Below are 15,366 nucleotides of genomic sequence, written 5' to 3'. Positions count from 1 at the left end.
GTTTAGAATACTTCATAAGTTTTAAAACAGTTTAAGAATAGAAAGAAATAACTGAGAGCAAATTTGAATTCATTTGACAATCAGTTCACTCAAATATTTCCTGAGGACCTATTTTGTGCTCAGCACGATTGTAGGAAAAGGTGTGGTAAACGAGTCTCTGTTTTGAGGGAGCTTACATTCTGACAGAGGGAAGGCAGACAAGACACGTGCAAACAAAGAGGATTATTTAAAATAGAGATATGTGCCACCAAGGAAATAAAATATGCCAGCGAGAAGGAGAACTGTACTACTGGGGTCTGATCACTCTGCCATTTCTCCTGGGCTGGATCTCTCCACACTCAGGAGTGTGTCTGGACGAGGGTGGGTCCAGAGAGCCTGTATTTCAGCTCATTGTGGCCCTAAGAAATGCAGGATTTAGGACATCCTAGGTGGTGCAGGGGTTGAGAATCTACCTGCCAATTCAGGGGACACAGTTTCGAGCCCTGCTCTGGGAAGATTCCACATGCCACAGAGCAACGAAGCCTGTGAGGCACAACTATTGAGCCCGTGTGCCGCAACTATTTAAGCCCACACACCTAGAGCCTGTGCTCTGCAACAAGAGAAGCCACTACTATGAGGAGCCCATGCACCACAATGAAAAGTAGCCCCTGCTCGCCACAACTAGAGAAAGCCCGTGTGCAGCAACAAAGACCCAATACAGCCAATAAATAAATAAATAAATTTACCAAAAAAAAAAAAAAAGGTTAAATTTATAAACAAACAAAAAAAGAAATGCAGGATTTAGAGAAGAAAGTGAGTAGTCAGGGATACATTTTAACTGCCTTAACTCTTTAAATGCCTCCATAAATTATCGCCTTCAAAAAAAATACTTTGGGGACTTCCTAAGTGGCGTAGTGGTTAAGAATCCACCTGCCAATTCAGGGGACACAGGTTCAATCCCTGCTCCAGGAAAAGCCCACATGCCTCGGAACAACTAAGCCCATGCGCCATAACTATTAAGCCCATATACCGCAACTACTGAAGCCCGAGCGCCTAGAGCCGGTGCTTCACAACAAGAGAAGCCACTGAAATGAGAAGCCTGTGCACCACAATGAAGAGCAGCCCCCACTTGCTGCAACTAGAGAAAGCCCGTTTGCAACGATGAAGACCCAATGCAGCCAATAGATAAATAAATAAATTTAAAAACAAAAAACAAAAAAAACTTTTTCATTAAGCCCACTGATATACATCTTTTTCTTTAAGAACTTTTAATGAGATAAAATTGACATACAATAGACTGCATATATTTAGTGTACAATTTGATTTTTTTTCTTATTAGTGATGCTGATATAATCTTTTTTAAGGGTTATTTCTGAAGAGAAATCACTGAAGTATCATTTTCACTAATCCTTCATTATATATCATTTCTTGCTAAAAGTTTGGTGTGGAATTTTAAAACAAAGTACAAATTTTGTTTTGGAAATTTCACAACCCTTGAGGTATTTGGAGACCTACCTGGGCATCACAAATTCCTGACCAGAATAACTGACAAATGGCCTTAAAATAATATGAAGTTGCTGCTATGAAAAACAGTGGTGATTCCTCAAAAAATTAAACATAAAATTACCATGTGATCCAGCAATTCCACTTCTGGTATATACCCAAAAGAATTGAAAACAGGAACTCAAACAGATATTTGTACACCCATGTTCATGGTATCACTATTCACGATAGCCAAGACATAGAACTAACCCAAGTGTCCATTATCAGAAGCATAGATAAACAAAATGTTTATATGCATACAATGGAATATTATTCAGCCGTAAAAGTGAAGGAAATTCTGACACATGCCACATGGATGGACCTTGAAGATATTATGGTGAGTGAAATAAGCCAATCACAACCGACAAATTCTGTATAGTTTCACTTATATGAGATCCCTAGAGTAGTCAAATTCATAGAGAGAGAGAAACATAGAGGTTACCAGGGGGCTGGGGTGGGGACAAGTGGGGAGTTACTGTTTAATGGGTATGGAGTTTCCGTCTGGGAAGATGAAACAAGTTCTGGAGTTGGATGGTGGTGATGGTTGCGCAACAATGTGAATGTTCTTAATGCCATTGAACTGTACACTTCAAATGATTAAAATGGTAAATTTTATGTTATATATTTTACTACAATCAAAAAGAAAAGTTATGCCCCTTGAACACTAGACACCTTGCCCAGAAAAAAAAAAAGTTTGCTGCTTTACTCTCCATCCTGAGAATAGGCTGGACAATACTTTGATGTTGTTCTTTAAATTATTTATTTATTTATTTATTTACTTATTTATTTATTTATTGGTTGCGTTGGGTCTTTGTTGCTGCAAACAGACTTTCTTTAGTTGCAGTGAGTGGGGGCTACTCTTCATTGCAGTGCACGGGCTTCTCAGTGCTGTAGCTTCTCTTGTTGCGGAGCTCAGACTCTTGGCACTCGGGCTTCAGCAGTTGTGGCTTGAGGGCTCAATAGTTTCGGCTCATGGACTCTAGAGCACAGGCTCAGTAATGGTGGCACACAGGCTTAGTTGCTCCGCAGCATGTGGAATCTTCCTGGATCAGGGATCGAACCTGTGTCCGCTGCATTGGCAGGCGGATTCTTAACCACTGCAGCACCAAGGAAGTCCCTGATGTTCTAAAGAAACAAAAAGGAAAGATGATTAAGAAAGGAATTTTGGTAAAGCACCCACTTATGTTTTATTAAATGCAACTGGAAGGCTCTTTTTCCTAGACCATCATGTTCTCACCTTCTGGATATTAAAGTTAGTAAAGAGTCCTAGACACATTCAGCATCTGCCAAGAGCAGGGGACTTCCCTCTGTGCTCCCAATACAGGGGGCCCAGGTTCAATCCCTGGTCGGGGAACTAGATCCCACATGCTGCAACTACAGATCCCATGTGCTGCATCTAAGAACTGGAGTAGCCAAATAAATAAATATTTTTTTAAAAAATCTGCTGGCAGCAGAAGAAATTGGTACATCCTTTCTGAAATGGAAATTGGCATTTCAAAAGTCAGAATTTTACATAACACTGTCTAAGCAATTCCATACCTAGGAATTTATGCAAAGGTTATAATCAAGAATGTGTACAAAGATATAGCAATGATATTATCTTTACCAAAACAGTTACAATAATGAAAATATTTTAGAAAAATTAAATGTCTAACAATCATTTAAATAATGATCCACATACAGTAGTATATCATGTAGTCATTTAAAATGATGTAGAAACATATTTAATGCTTGGGAAATGTTCACCCATTGTTAGGTGAAAAAAAAGGTTACAAACAATATGTATTATGTAAACATTCACTGAGCACTGAGACTTATGAACATTACTGGGTATGTTACATCTCAATTTAAAAAGAAAAAATATAAAATTTAAGTTTTAGAAGTATAGTACGATTCCTGTTTTATAAATATTCAGATCTTCCTCAACTTACTGTGGGGTTATGACACTATAAACCCATCTTAAGTCAAAAATGCATTTAACCCACCCAACCTACTGAACATCATAACTTAGCCTAGCCTACCTTAAATGTGCTCAAAACACTTACATTAGCCTACAGTTGGGAAAAATCATCCCATACAAGCCTATTGTATAGTAAAGTGTTGAATATTTCATTATTGAATGAAATTATTGAATACTTCTTGAGTATCATAACTTATTGAATACTTATTGAGTATCATACCACATGTTGCTAGCCTGGGAAAAGATCCAAATTCAAAGTTCAAAGTATGGTTTCTACTGTATGCATATCTCTTTTATACCATCGTAAAGTTGAAAAATCCTAAATTGAACCATTGTAAGTTAGGGACCCTCCGTATATAGTATGTATATTTACAAAATATGCAAAAGCATATACACCAAAATAGATCAATTGTTACTAGGTAACAGGGTCACAGCTGATTTATATTTCAGTCTTTTTACTCATCTACATTTGCTAAGATAAACATATATTATTCTAGTAATAAGAAAAAAAGCAATAAAAAACAAGTCAATAAACTGAAAAACACCAAACATCACATAGCTATTTACTGACTTAGTAGAGATGAGAATTCAGTGGGCCCTATTCAGGAATTTGTTCTTCAGTTGGTTTGGTTTGGAGGAAGTAAAAACTGGCGGCTGTGTACATTTGGAAGAAGAAAATGCTGGAAAACAATGACAAATATGGTTTAACGATCAATTTGAATTTAAATTTTATTTTAATTTTATTTTTTTTAATGGGCACTATATACACATAGAACAAAATTTTAAAGGTAGAAAAGGGTAGGCATGAAAATAAGTGTCCCTCCACCCTTGGTCTTCCAGCCACCAGCTTTAATCCCTGGAGGTAACCAAGGTAACCACTGCGAACAGTGTCTCATTTTTGCAGTCATTATATGCATTTACAAATATATATTTACATATATATGAGCTATAGATATAGATATGTATATATATGTGTGTATATATGTGTGTGTGTGTGTGTGTATCAGTTCCTTAAGTGTCAGACACTTCCAAACTTCGGCTTTTACAAAGAATACTGCACTGAATACTCCCGTTCATAGGGTCATTCACTCATGTTGGCACATTTTTTAGAAAAGAAAGTTAACATATGTAAGTCAGTAAGGATTTACTGAGAGCCTGTTGGATATATACTTACACAGTACCTGTAGTTTTTGCTTTTAAAAAAAACAAAAAAACACTCTGATGATTTCTTTTGCTTCCCCTACATCCTGTAACTGAGTTTTACCAAAGTTATTGTTCCATGTAAGCGTAATGTATGTGACAGAATAAAATCAACTAAAGGTTTTCATTCCTTTCCTCAATAACTTGAAATTAGGCAATTCTAGAAATAGACTACACCTGCATCATATTGTATTATCCATCATATTATTTACTAAACTGTGGCCTACATTTCTGACACCTTGGCTCTGAATGGCTCCTTCCCCCTTAGTGCCCCCAGCTCACAGCACCCCTTGGGATAAAGGTAAGGATTAAAGAGAAAGAGCTCACTATTCAGTAAGCACCCAGTTGAAGTTGTCCTTTATATTGTGATGTTACTGGTTTACACAGTATTACTGGTTATTTTCCTCATTTTGATATCTCCACATTTATTTTCACTGTCAGAATTCAGTAAAAAGCTCCTTCCAAACTTGTTTTATAACTTTGAGGTTTTTTGTTTGTTTGTTTTTTAATAATAATACTGACTGGCTTAGTTACAAGATCACATCCCCAAAATAAAAATATTGATTGTAACGACTTTGCATGGTGATGAGTGGTAACTGGACTTATTGTGGTGATTACTTTATAATGTATAAAAATATCAAATCATGGGAATTCCCTAGTTGCCTAGTGGTTAGGATTCGATGCTTTCACTGCCTTGGCCTGGGTTCAGTCCCTGGTCTGGCAACTGAGATGCCTCAAACCACATGGCATGGCAAAAAAAAAAAAAAAAAAAAAAATCAAATCAAATCACTATATTGTACACTTGACACTAATATATTATTGTATATCATATATGAGGGTGAGTCAAAAATTACCCGCACTCTGGCTGTAGAATTTAATTAACTTTTAGAAAAGACAAATACATAATTTTTCAACATAATCTTGCTTTTCAATACACTTTGTCCATCTGTCAACAAGGTTTTGTATTCCTTCATTAAAAAATGTTTTAGGCTGAGCTTCAAGCCACGAATGAACCACTGTCTTCACTTCTTCATCAGAAGTGAATCTTCGTCCTCGTAGGGCTGCTTTCAGGGGACCAAACAGGCAAAAGTCTGATGGAGCAAGATCAGGACTATAGGGAGGATGCTTTAACACCTCAAAATGAAGTTTTTGCAGAGTGTCGACAGTGTGGGCAGAAGTATGCAGATGTGCATTGTCATTCAAGATCACAATGCCCTTGGCTAGCAGTCCTCTGCATTTAATCTGAAGTTTAGGCTGCAACACAAACTTTTTGAAACCTAAGTCTGTTGTGGATTATTTCATAGGCAGAGCCATGGCTGATGTGCAAATGATTTGCCACATAATCCACTGTCACTCATCTATTCAACAGTATAATTTCACGTGTATGCTCAATGTTGTCATCAGCCATGGACGTGGATAGGCGTCTGCCTCCTCCTTAATGGCTAACACTTGTACTACCTTCCTTGAACTTCTTTGAGACAAAATACTTTCTCCATACCACGCACAAAGTCTTCGATAAATAACACCACCAGGTATACCCTCAGACCACAAAAAACGAATCCCTGCATGCTGCTCTTCTTTCATGCAAATCACAAGTGGGGCATCCATTTTTGCTTGCACGGCAGTTACAAATGAACTGATGTAACACATTCACACCTGCACAGCAGTAACTAGGGAGACAGTATCCTTGAACAGAAATTGCTGGTAAGACAGTGTGACCAATAGAAGTTTTAATATAACTGGAGTGTGGATAATTTTTGACTCACCCTTGTATAGCTTAATTTTATATATATATATTTAAATATATATTTATATAAAATGTTGAGTTTGATAAGCCCTTGATTAAAATGCTTATAGTGTAATTTTATAATCAGAGAAAAAGAATATCTTAAAAGGAAGTGCCCAACCAAACATCCTCATGTTTTTCTTATTATGTAAACTAACACAAACTTAACATTCCTGTTTTCAAATTAATTTTTATTTACATCAGTGTTGTACCTCTTAATGAGTTTGGGGTTTTTTTTAAGGGACATAGTATTCCAAGATTTTAACACAAAAAAGTGGAAGACTTGCCTCATATCTCCCTCTGCCTATGGTAAAACATTTAGCTATTCTTGTATTTTTCACCATTTTTCTAAATGACATTTATATTTTAGAACTTCTTTTAAGTTTAATGTGTTGCACTGCTGTATCCACACTAAAGCCTTGATGAAACAATAGCAAAATAGCAAGATTACATCATCCAGGCCTGAATAAAAGCCAAGTCTAAGTTTCACCAATGAGACAACCCCCCCCAAAAAAGTTTGGGGCCATGTTTGTATATATTACATATGAATATAGTGTATATATTATATATAAAATAGTCAAATGCCTACATGTAATACTTAACTTTCATTTTTTAGTTATATATAAAATGATCAAATGACCTATAATATTCAACTTTTTAAATTTACTTAAACCTACATATTTGAAATACTATCTTATTAAAAGCCACATTAATTTAGGAATAATGCTATTCTTCCATTATATGAGAAACTCTGTAAGTTTACAAGTATGAAGCATCTACATTTTCTTCTAAAGGATGATTTGGGGAAAAATTTTGCTTTATAGTTAAACATACATAATACTTCCTCAATTTGGGAATTCTACTTCAATCATTTTTTTTTAGTTTATGTATTTATTTATTTATTGGCTGTGTTGGGTCTTCATTGCTGCACACCAGCTTTCTCTTATTTGCGGAGAACAGGGGCTACTCTTCCTTGGGATACGCAGGCTTTTCATTGCTGTGGTTTTTCTTGTTGTGGAGCATGGGCTCTAGGCACTCGGGCTTCAGTAGTTGCAGCACACGGGCTCAGTAGTTGCAACTACTGCATTTCAAGCCTATTTTGTACAAGGGTCAACTGTATGTACATTTGCACCTGATTTATTTTCTTTAAAAATGAAATATGTCGATTCCTTTTAAGAGAGGGAGCTGGGCAGGTACAGAAGAAAAGCTTTTAGTTTCAGCTTACATCTTTCTGTTTTTATATAGTCAATATAGTTATTCCACCACTTTTGTTTTCCTCTTTATGCTTTTTGGTATGTTTTTTAAAAGAGCAAATATAATTTACTTTACACGTGCTGGTTGAAATGAAAAGTTAAAAAATACATAGTAGAAAATATATCACAGAAATCAAACAGAATTTTCTACCATAGTTAAAGCTCCTTGCACCTCAAGACTGGCTAGCGTCAGAGGCCCAAACTCAGGACCAGAAAAACCGCCCACTCTCCTCGGCCCCCGAGGCGACGGCCGCGCCAGGACTACAACTCCCACAAGACATCGCGGAAAGTGCGTGTAAAAGGAGCGACTGGGGACAGCGCAATTACTTCCGGTACCCAGGAAACGTCCCTCCGGAAGTGGTTTGTTTGTTTTTTTTAACATCAACTGTCATAGGCTTTAAATGAGAAGAAAAAAACTATAGCTCAGCTGAAACGTAAAAGGAGAAAGGCTGGAAGGTAAGAGCTTACAAACTCCAGAAGCTCCGAGCGAGGACAGAAATTAGGCAGCCCATAGGAGAGCTCCGCGCGGCCAGCTCCCAGTGTCGTTCTCAGACTTGCAGCTCCCTTGCTAGCAACTCCCTTTTCCTTCCAGTCTCGCGCCAGCTTCTGTTGTGCAGCACCTTTCCCTTGCGGTTCTTCGGAACCCGAGCTCCCAAGGCGCCGAAACCCATGCTCCAGAAAATGCCTGCAACTATTCGTTCTGATTTCCCACAACACAGGCCCCAGCTCCCCGCTCAGGCTGGGGTCTTGAACTCCAGCTTAGCGCTCTGATAAAAAGACCTTGTTTCTGATTCAGCTCCTACCTCGCAACATCTTTTCTGCTCAGTTCCAGTGTACGATCCAGTGCAAAAAAAAAAACAGAATCTGCCAGGACCTTAGCCTCCCTATTTTTCAGTCCCTCTATTTTATCAGGCTGCCTGATAAAATCCCTCCCTGGCTGCCAGAGCAAAATAGCATTCTCAGACACGAACAGGGTATGTTTTATTTTGTTTCGTTTTGTTTTTTAAAAAGAGTCCGTTAAGTCAGACATAGAATAGAATCTGTAAATGATTCGTTAAAGGCTGTTGAAACACTGCTTTGAAGTTTTAATCAAGTGCAAAGTGCAATGACAAATGCTGGTAATCCCTGTGTTAATATGTGCCGATATTGATACTGGGGGACAGGGGGTAAAAGGGAACTCTGCTTAATTTGGCTGTGAACCTAAAACTGCTTTAAAAAAATTGCTTATTAATTTTTAAAAATAACAGTAACAATAGGAAGTATAGTCACCATTATTGAGCTCTTATGTGCCACTGGTGAAGCTAGCCTTTGAACCATGCTGTATCTGGCTCCAAAGCTCATAATGAACAAAATACATAAAAACACTGCATCAGATGTCTAGTATCAGCTCTCTACTGACTCCTTGTTGAGCCACACTTCCTTGATTTGTGCGGGAGGATATTAGACCAAAGCAATGATTCTCAAACTTAAAAGCTCACACGAATCACCTGGCGAGTTGGTGAGGATGCAACTCCTGCTTCAGGATGTCTGGGTGAGGTCTGAGATTCTGCATTTCTGACAAGCCCGCGGGTGAAGTCCCTGTTAATCCAGGTATAGCAAAGAACAGGATGACCTCTGAGATCCTTTCAGGTCCTAACACTCTTACAGTGGATCATTCTTTCCCACTGTAACCTTAGCACCTTTGCTCCAAAGGAAATATTGAAAGATCTGTCAAAAAGGAGAGTGACTGAAGTAAAGATTCCTATCTGAAGCAAAAATATGAAAATAAAAAAGAACTCTAAACTATAATGTCTCTGGAAAGATACACAAGAAACCCATAAGAGTAGTTGCCTTCAGGGAGGCAGGGAGCACAGGAATGGGAGGTAAACATTACTGTATACTTTTATACCTTTTGATTTTTTACTATGTGTGTGTGTTTTCTCTTTTTTAAAAATAATTCATTTTTAATTATCATAGAAAAATGGTTAATATGCCACTTGTTAGTAAGGCAGAAGTCACTAAGTTATTAGTTTGGGCCTTCTATTACTATAACATTTCTTTTAAACAGAAAGAAATTCCGTTAACAGTTGATTATGTCGGGGAAACAAGCACTTAACTATCTCCCTGACATTTCAGCTTTTTTCCCCTCTTCTCAAATAGAATTGCAGTGGAGTATATTGGTAATATAGTAGTCAAATCAGATATGATGGTAGTTTTAGGAAAATAGTGACTTAAGGGTATGAAACTGGGACAGATAACTGATGAGATAACTTCTGGCAGTAAGATCTGAGATTATCTGGTCCTATAAGTTATGATTCCCAGAACATAGACCAGTGATCCTCTAGTCTGGCTACACATTAAAATCACTAAGTGGAGAATTCCCTGGCAGTCCAGTGGTTAGGACTCTGGGCTTCTCCTGCAGGGGGCCCAGGTTCAATCCCTGGTTGGGGAAGTAAGATCCCACAAGCCCAGTGGCATGGCCAAAAAAAAAATCACTTGATAAATATATGTATATACACACACACTTATATACATATATGTATATACACACACACACACACACACACCAGTGCTGGACCTTCCTGTAGGTAGGGTCAATTAAAATGGAGTCTCTGGGGGCAGGGCATGGGTATTATTTTTAAAGCTATCGCCAAAGATTATGATGTTCCTCAAGATATGACCTAGACCAAGGATATGAATCTGATACTCAGGAAATATGAATGAGATAAAAACAAGAAACTTTTAATTAATACTTTCTGTGTCCTAGGCCCCATTAGTAAATTTAATCCTCTTTAGTAAATTCAAAGAATCCATTTGATTCAGTGATAAATTCACAGATACTGTATGATTCTGCAAAAGCCCAAGCTTGCCAGATAAATTTTTGTGAAAAGGAATTGAAAATATAAATATGGAATAATACTCATGAGCAGCTTGCATAGCTGAGCAAAAATCTTTGTGTACTTGGTTTGTGCCTAGCACTGTGAGAGATGTAAAAGAAATCTGTTTTAACAGTTCCTCACAAGGAACTTGCATTGCAATTAAAGAGACAAGACTGAACTTGTGACCCACAGATCAAATTGGTCCTGCCAAACCATGTTCCTAAAATGTTGGCAAATTCATTGCAACATTTTTAAATTGGGAGATTTTGCATAAAATCCCAGACTTCTACCTCCTCTTAAAAAATTGGAAGGTCTCATGATTTGGGATTCACTTACCATTCTCAATGGCAGCATTTGTCTGGAGCTGGGCTGGGAATACCCCTTTAGATAGGGCCCATGCTGTTGAGTCCGTCACTGTCTCCTAACTCTCTCCTGCTCTCTGACTCTGAGGCCAAGTGTCAGTGGTCAGGCATTATCACTTATATTTTTATGATAAAGTTATGAGGAACGTGAAATATTTTTGATCCCCATTTCATCAAATGTAGAACAACAAAGAATAGAGCAAGAAGGCCCCATGTTTCAAGAAAAACAAAAGAGAACATATTCCTTTGAGAAAGTAAACATTATTATGTCAAGTTCTGTGTACTCACATCTTGGTTCCTATACACATATGAGTTTATGCCCCATGATCTACACTGATTCTGTATTCAGTATCTGTCCAAATAAAAAGTTATATTCAAGTATCGATTACTGGCTAAATGCCTGTGGTCTAGAGTCAGACAGGGATTCAAGTCCAAGCTAGCACTTATCAGCCCTGATCCTACTTTATGGCCCAACGCCTCAGGTCCACCTTCTCTGTCTGTACAAGGTGGGTGATAACAGCACCACATGCCAGTGTTGATTTGAGGATTGAACAAGGTAACATTAATTAACATGGTATCTGGTACCCAGTGACAGCTCCCTAAACATTAGCTATTTTTATCTTGGTCAGGAAATGCCAAGGAATGAGTTAAGGAGTGGGCAAAGTGAGTTGTTGGGGAAGCTGTGCAGAAGGGGTGAGCTGACCAAGAGGGGTGGAAGCTGTAGCTTGTCCAAGTGGAGAGAACACAGGGCAGTATATGCCTGAGCAAAGGCTCAGAAGAGGTGGTGACCAGGGCCTGGATATTTAAGCCTTGTGATTGTAAGACTACTGCACTGTAGCATTTTCCTCATGTTTTAATTTTAAAATCTAAAGATTTTGCTGGCGCCTGCTTTATGGTATACAATAGGTGACTGTAACAATCACTGTAGCCATTGTTGGATTTTTCCCACTCACCATTTGGCAAGGATTACATTATTTCAAGAATTCAAACTTCTGAGTGTTTCAGAGTGCCATTAGATACTTCAGCTCTCACAGTGGGATGCTTGTGCTTGGATAGTCACCAGCACTACCCCACGACTGCCGCTGGAGGGAGTAGAACCAAAGGAATCATCAAGCTTCTAGGTTAAATGTTCATTTTCCTAGATTCCTAGTCAACACTCTATTAACATTTTTTTTCCTTTGAAGCGTATTTCTTTTGTTTTTTAATAAATTTTTTATTTTTATTTTTTTAATTAACTGATTTACTTATTTATTGGCTGTGTTGCGTCTTTGTTGCAGAGCATGGGCTTTTTCTAGTTGCGGCAAGCAGGAGCTACTCTTCGTTGAGGTGTGCAGCCTTCTCATTGCAGTGGCTTCTCCTGTTGCAGAGCACAGGCTCTAGGCACATGGGCTTCAGTAGTTGTGGCACATGGGCTCAATGGTTGTGGCTCTCAGGCCTTAGAGTTCAGGCTCAGCAGTTGTCACACACGGGCTTAGTTGCTCCCCAGCATGTGGGATCTTCCAGGACCAGGGATCAAACCTGTGTCCTCTGCATTGGCAGGCAGATTCTTAACCACTGTGACACCAAGGAAGTCCCGAAGCATATTTCTTTTATGCAGTTTAAAATACCTCAAAACATCGAAATTGTACTGGAGTATAGGAAATTAAAGAGCCCTACTTACCATCATCCCTACAATACAGCCACATAATAATATTAATAAGATTTTGTGTGTCCTTCCAGATATTTTCAGTTTACATACAAACATACATATTATTCTTTTATTTACACCCATGATTTGTCCCCTACCACTCTGACTTCATCTCTTACCACTCTCTCTGCCTGCCGTACAGACTATGTTGTAGATATTCAGACTTGCCAGTTTGTTCCAGCCTCAAGACCTTTGCACTCACTACATTATCTTCCTGGACCACTCTCTTCTCCCAGGTCAGGGGTCAGTTCAAATGTCACTTCCTCAGAGAGGTCTTTGTTACACCCATCAAGTAACTATTCCCCAACCCAAGTCACTCTCTGTTGCCATGTTTTATTTTCTTCTTCTATCACTGTTTGAAGTTACCTTGTTTATTTATGTGCTTGCCTACCTACTCATTACTAAAGTATAATCTCCGTAATAGCAGGAACCTTGGCTGCCTTATTTACTTCCATATCACTAGTATCTAGGACATAAATTGGGGACCTAAAAGTATTTGTTAATTGCATAAATAAAAAAGAGTTCTGTACATGCTCTTCTGCAACTTTTTTTTCACTTAATGTATCTTGTACAAGTTGTATTTTACTTATTGTAAATAAGCTTTATTCTTTTATTTTAGTCATATTCTTAATTTTTTAATTTAACTTCTTTTAGGTTAGATATTCAAAAGCCTCAAAAATAAAACAGTGTAAAGAAGTATTCAGTGAAAAGTCTCATTTCCACTTATATCTACCATCTACTTAGTTCTCAGTCGACCAGGTAACCATTTATGTTAGTTTATTGTGTATCCTTCTTTATGCAAATACACACATCCATATATTTTTTATTCTTATTTTCTTCCTTTTTTTTCACAAAACAGTAGCATATTATATACATACTGTTTTGCACCTTTATTCTTTTAACAGCTGCATGGTAGTCATAATTTATATGGGTCTGTAAGTTATTTTGCTCAGTTGTCTATTAATTGACCTTTAGTTGTTTTCAATTTTTGTTATTGTCATCAATGTTTCAGTAATCATTTTTATACTTAATAACTGTACAGAGGAGTAAATTCCTGGGAGTGGAATGATTAAATCAAAAGGTTATATGTGTATATAGAATCATGAAAGATCTTACCAGATTTCCCTCCAAGAAGGTTGCCTCAATTTCTACTCCCACTAGCAGTGTTCAAGAGCACCAACTTCCCTACACCCTCACCAAGTCCTAAATATTATAGGCTTGAAAATGTTTGCCAATATGATGGATGAAAAGTGCTTGCTCACTATTGTTTTTATTTTCATTTCTCTAAGTGAATGAAGTTGAATACCTTTTCATATTTTTAAAATAGCTTTATTGATGTACAGTGCACATACCATATAATTCACATATTTAAAGTATACAATTGAATGATTTTTAGTATAGTCACAACGATCAACACAGTTGCACCAAGGTGCAACCATCACCATAATCAATTTTAGAACATTTGCGTCACCTCAGAAAGAAACCCATATCCTTTAGGTATCACTCCCCTATCTCTCCATTACCCCCAGTCCTAAGAAACCACAAATCTACTTTCTGTCTCTATAGATTTGCTTTTTCTGGACATTGCATGTAAATGGAATCATATAATAAGTGGGTTTTGGTGGCAGGCTTCTTTCACTTAGTATGATGATTTTAAGATTCATCCATGTTATAGCATGCACTGGTACTTCATTTTATGGCCAAATAATATTCCGTTATATGGATATACATTTTAAAATCATTTGTCAGTTGATGGACATTTGTGTTGTTTCCACCATATATATATATTTTAACAACAGAGTTTTAGAGTAGACAAGGGCCCTAAAATTATGAAAATGAGACGACACTTAGCAAATAGTCTCCTTAATTACTATAATTGAGAGTCAGTTCTTGTGTGTAAAAAACATTAGCCTAGGAAGCACAACACTAAAAGTATCAACCTTACCAATGAGGGTTCTCTGTGTAATTTTAATGTTTTTCTTCTTTGAGCCTTAGTTTCTGTATTGGTCAGCTCAGGCTGCCATAACAAAATACCATACACTGGGTGGCTTAAACAACAGGAATTTATTTCTCACAGTTCTAGAGGCTGGGAAGTTTAAGATCAAGGTGCCGTCCAATTTGGTTCCCTGGTGGAGCCTGTTAGGGCTTCAGTGTATGCTTTTGGGAGGACACAAACGTTCAGTCCATAACAGTTTCCCAAGTGTAAATTGACTTCTACCTACATATCTACTAAGGAAAAATGAAATAGCATCAAGCTCTTTTAAAATCTTGGAGAAATGCTTACCACTACTGTGCTCTTTAAGAAAAAAAAGGAAGGGGAAGAAACTAATAAATATGATACCTTCTCTGTAGTTTCTGTGGAATATATACTTGAAATATCAATTATTCCCCGAGAGTATGTCTACCGTTGAGTTTTTATCACAGACTAAAGCAAGCATTCTAACTTTTAAATAGATAATTTTCTAAGTAAGGTTATTTAAATGCAATAAGCTTTTACCTGGAAAATAGTCTGTGAAGTATCACAAAACGAGGAACCACAGGCCATGTCTACTAGATTCATAGAATCATATTATACTGTCTGAACACATATTTTGGATAATACAGGGTTAAGACTCATACAGTGCAAGATGTTTAACATTCCTTGTGCTCTGAACTAATAACTGCCAGTAGTGGTCTCCAGTTATTGTGGGACTATGGAAGATACCCCCATGTATTTCCACATGCTATATGCAGGAGAGG

At 37.5% G+C, this 15,366-nt stretch overlaps 1 protein-coding gene across 3 annotated transcripts in view; it reads left to right on the top strand.

The window, feature by feature from the left end:
* The first annotated feature begins 8,105 nt into the window (after nucleotides 1-8,105).
* SIRT1 (sirtuin 1) overlaps nucleotides 8,106-15,366 on the top strand; it is a 62,749-nt gene continuing 55,488 nt past the window's right edge. The window contains exon 1 of one of the 3 annotated variants that reach the window (XM_057734441.1): nucleotides 8,106-8,176. The gene's annotated coding sequence lies outside the window, so the exon portion shown is untranslated. Of the gene's footprint in view, nucleotides 8,177-13,281; nucleotides 13,387-15,366 lie in introns of those variants that run through there. The other 2 variants (XM_057734445.1, XM_057734442.1) reach the window with 2 other exon arrangements.

Source organism: Hippopotamus amphibius, chromosome 5 (assembly GCF_030028045.1).
Source record: "Hippopotamus amphibius kiboko isolate mHipAmp2 chromosome 5, mHipAmp2.hap2, whole genome shotgun sequence".
NCBI lineage: Eukaryota > Metazoa > Chordata > Mammalia > Artiodactyla > Hippopotamidae > Hippopotamus > Hippopotamus amphibius.
Note: the sequence above shows the minus strand (reverse complement) of the source record. Positions and strands in the feature narration are given on the sequence as shown.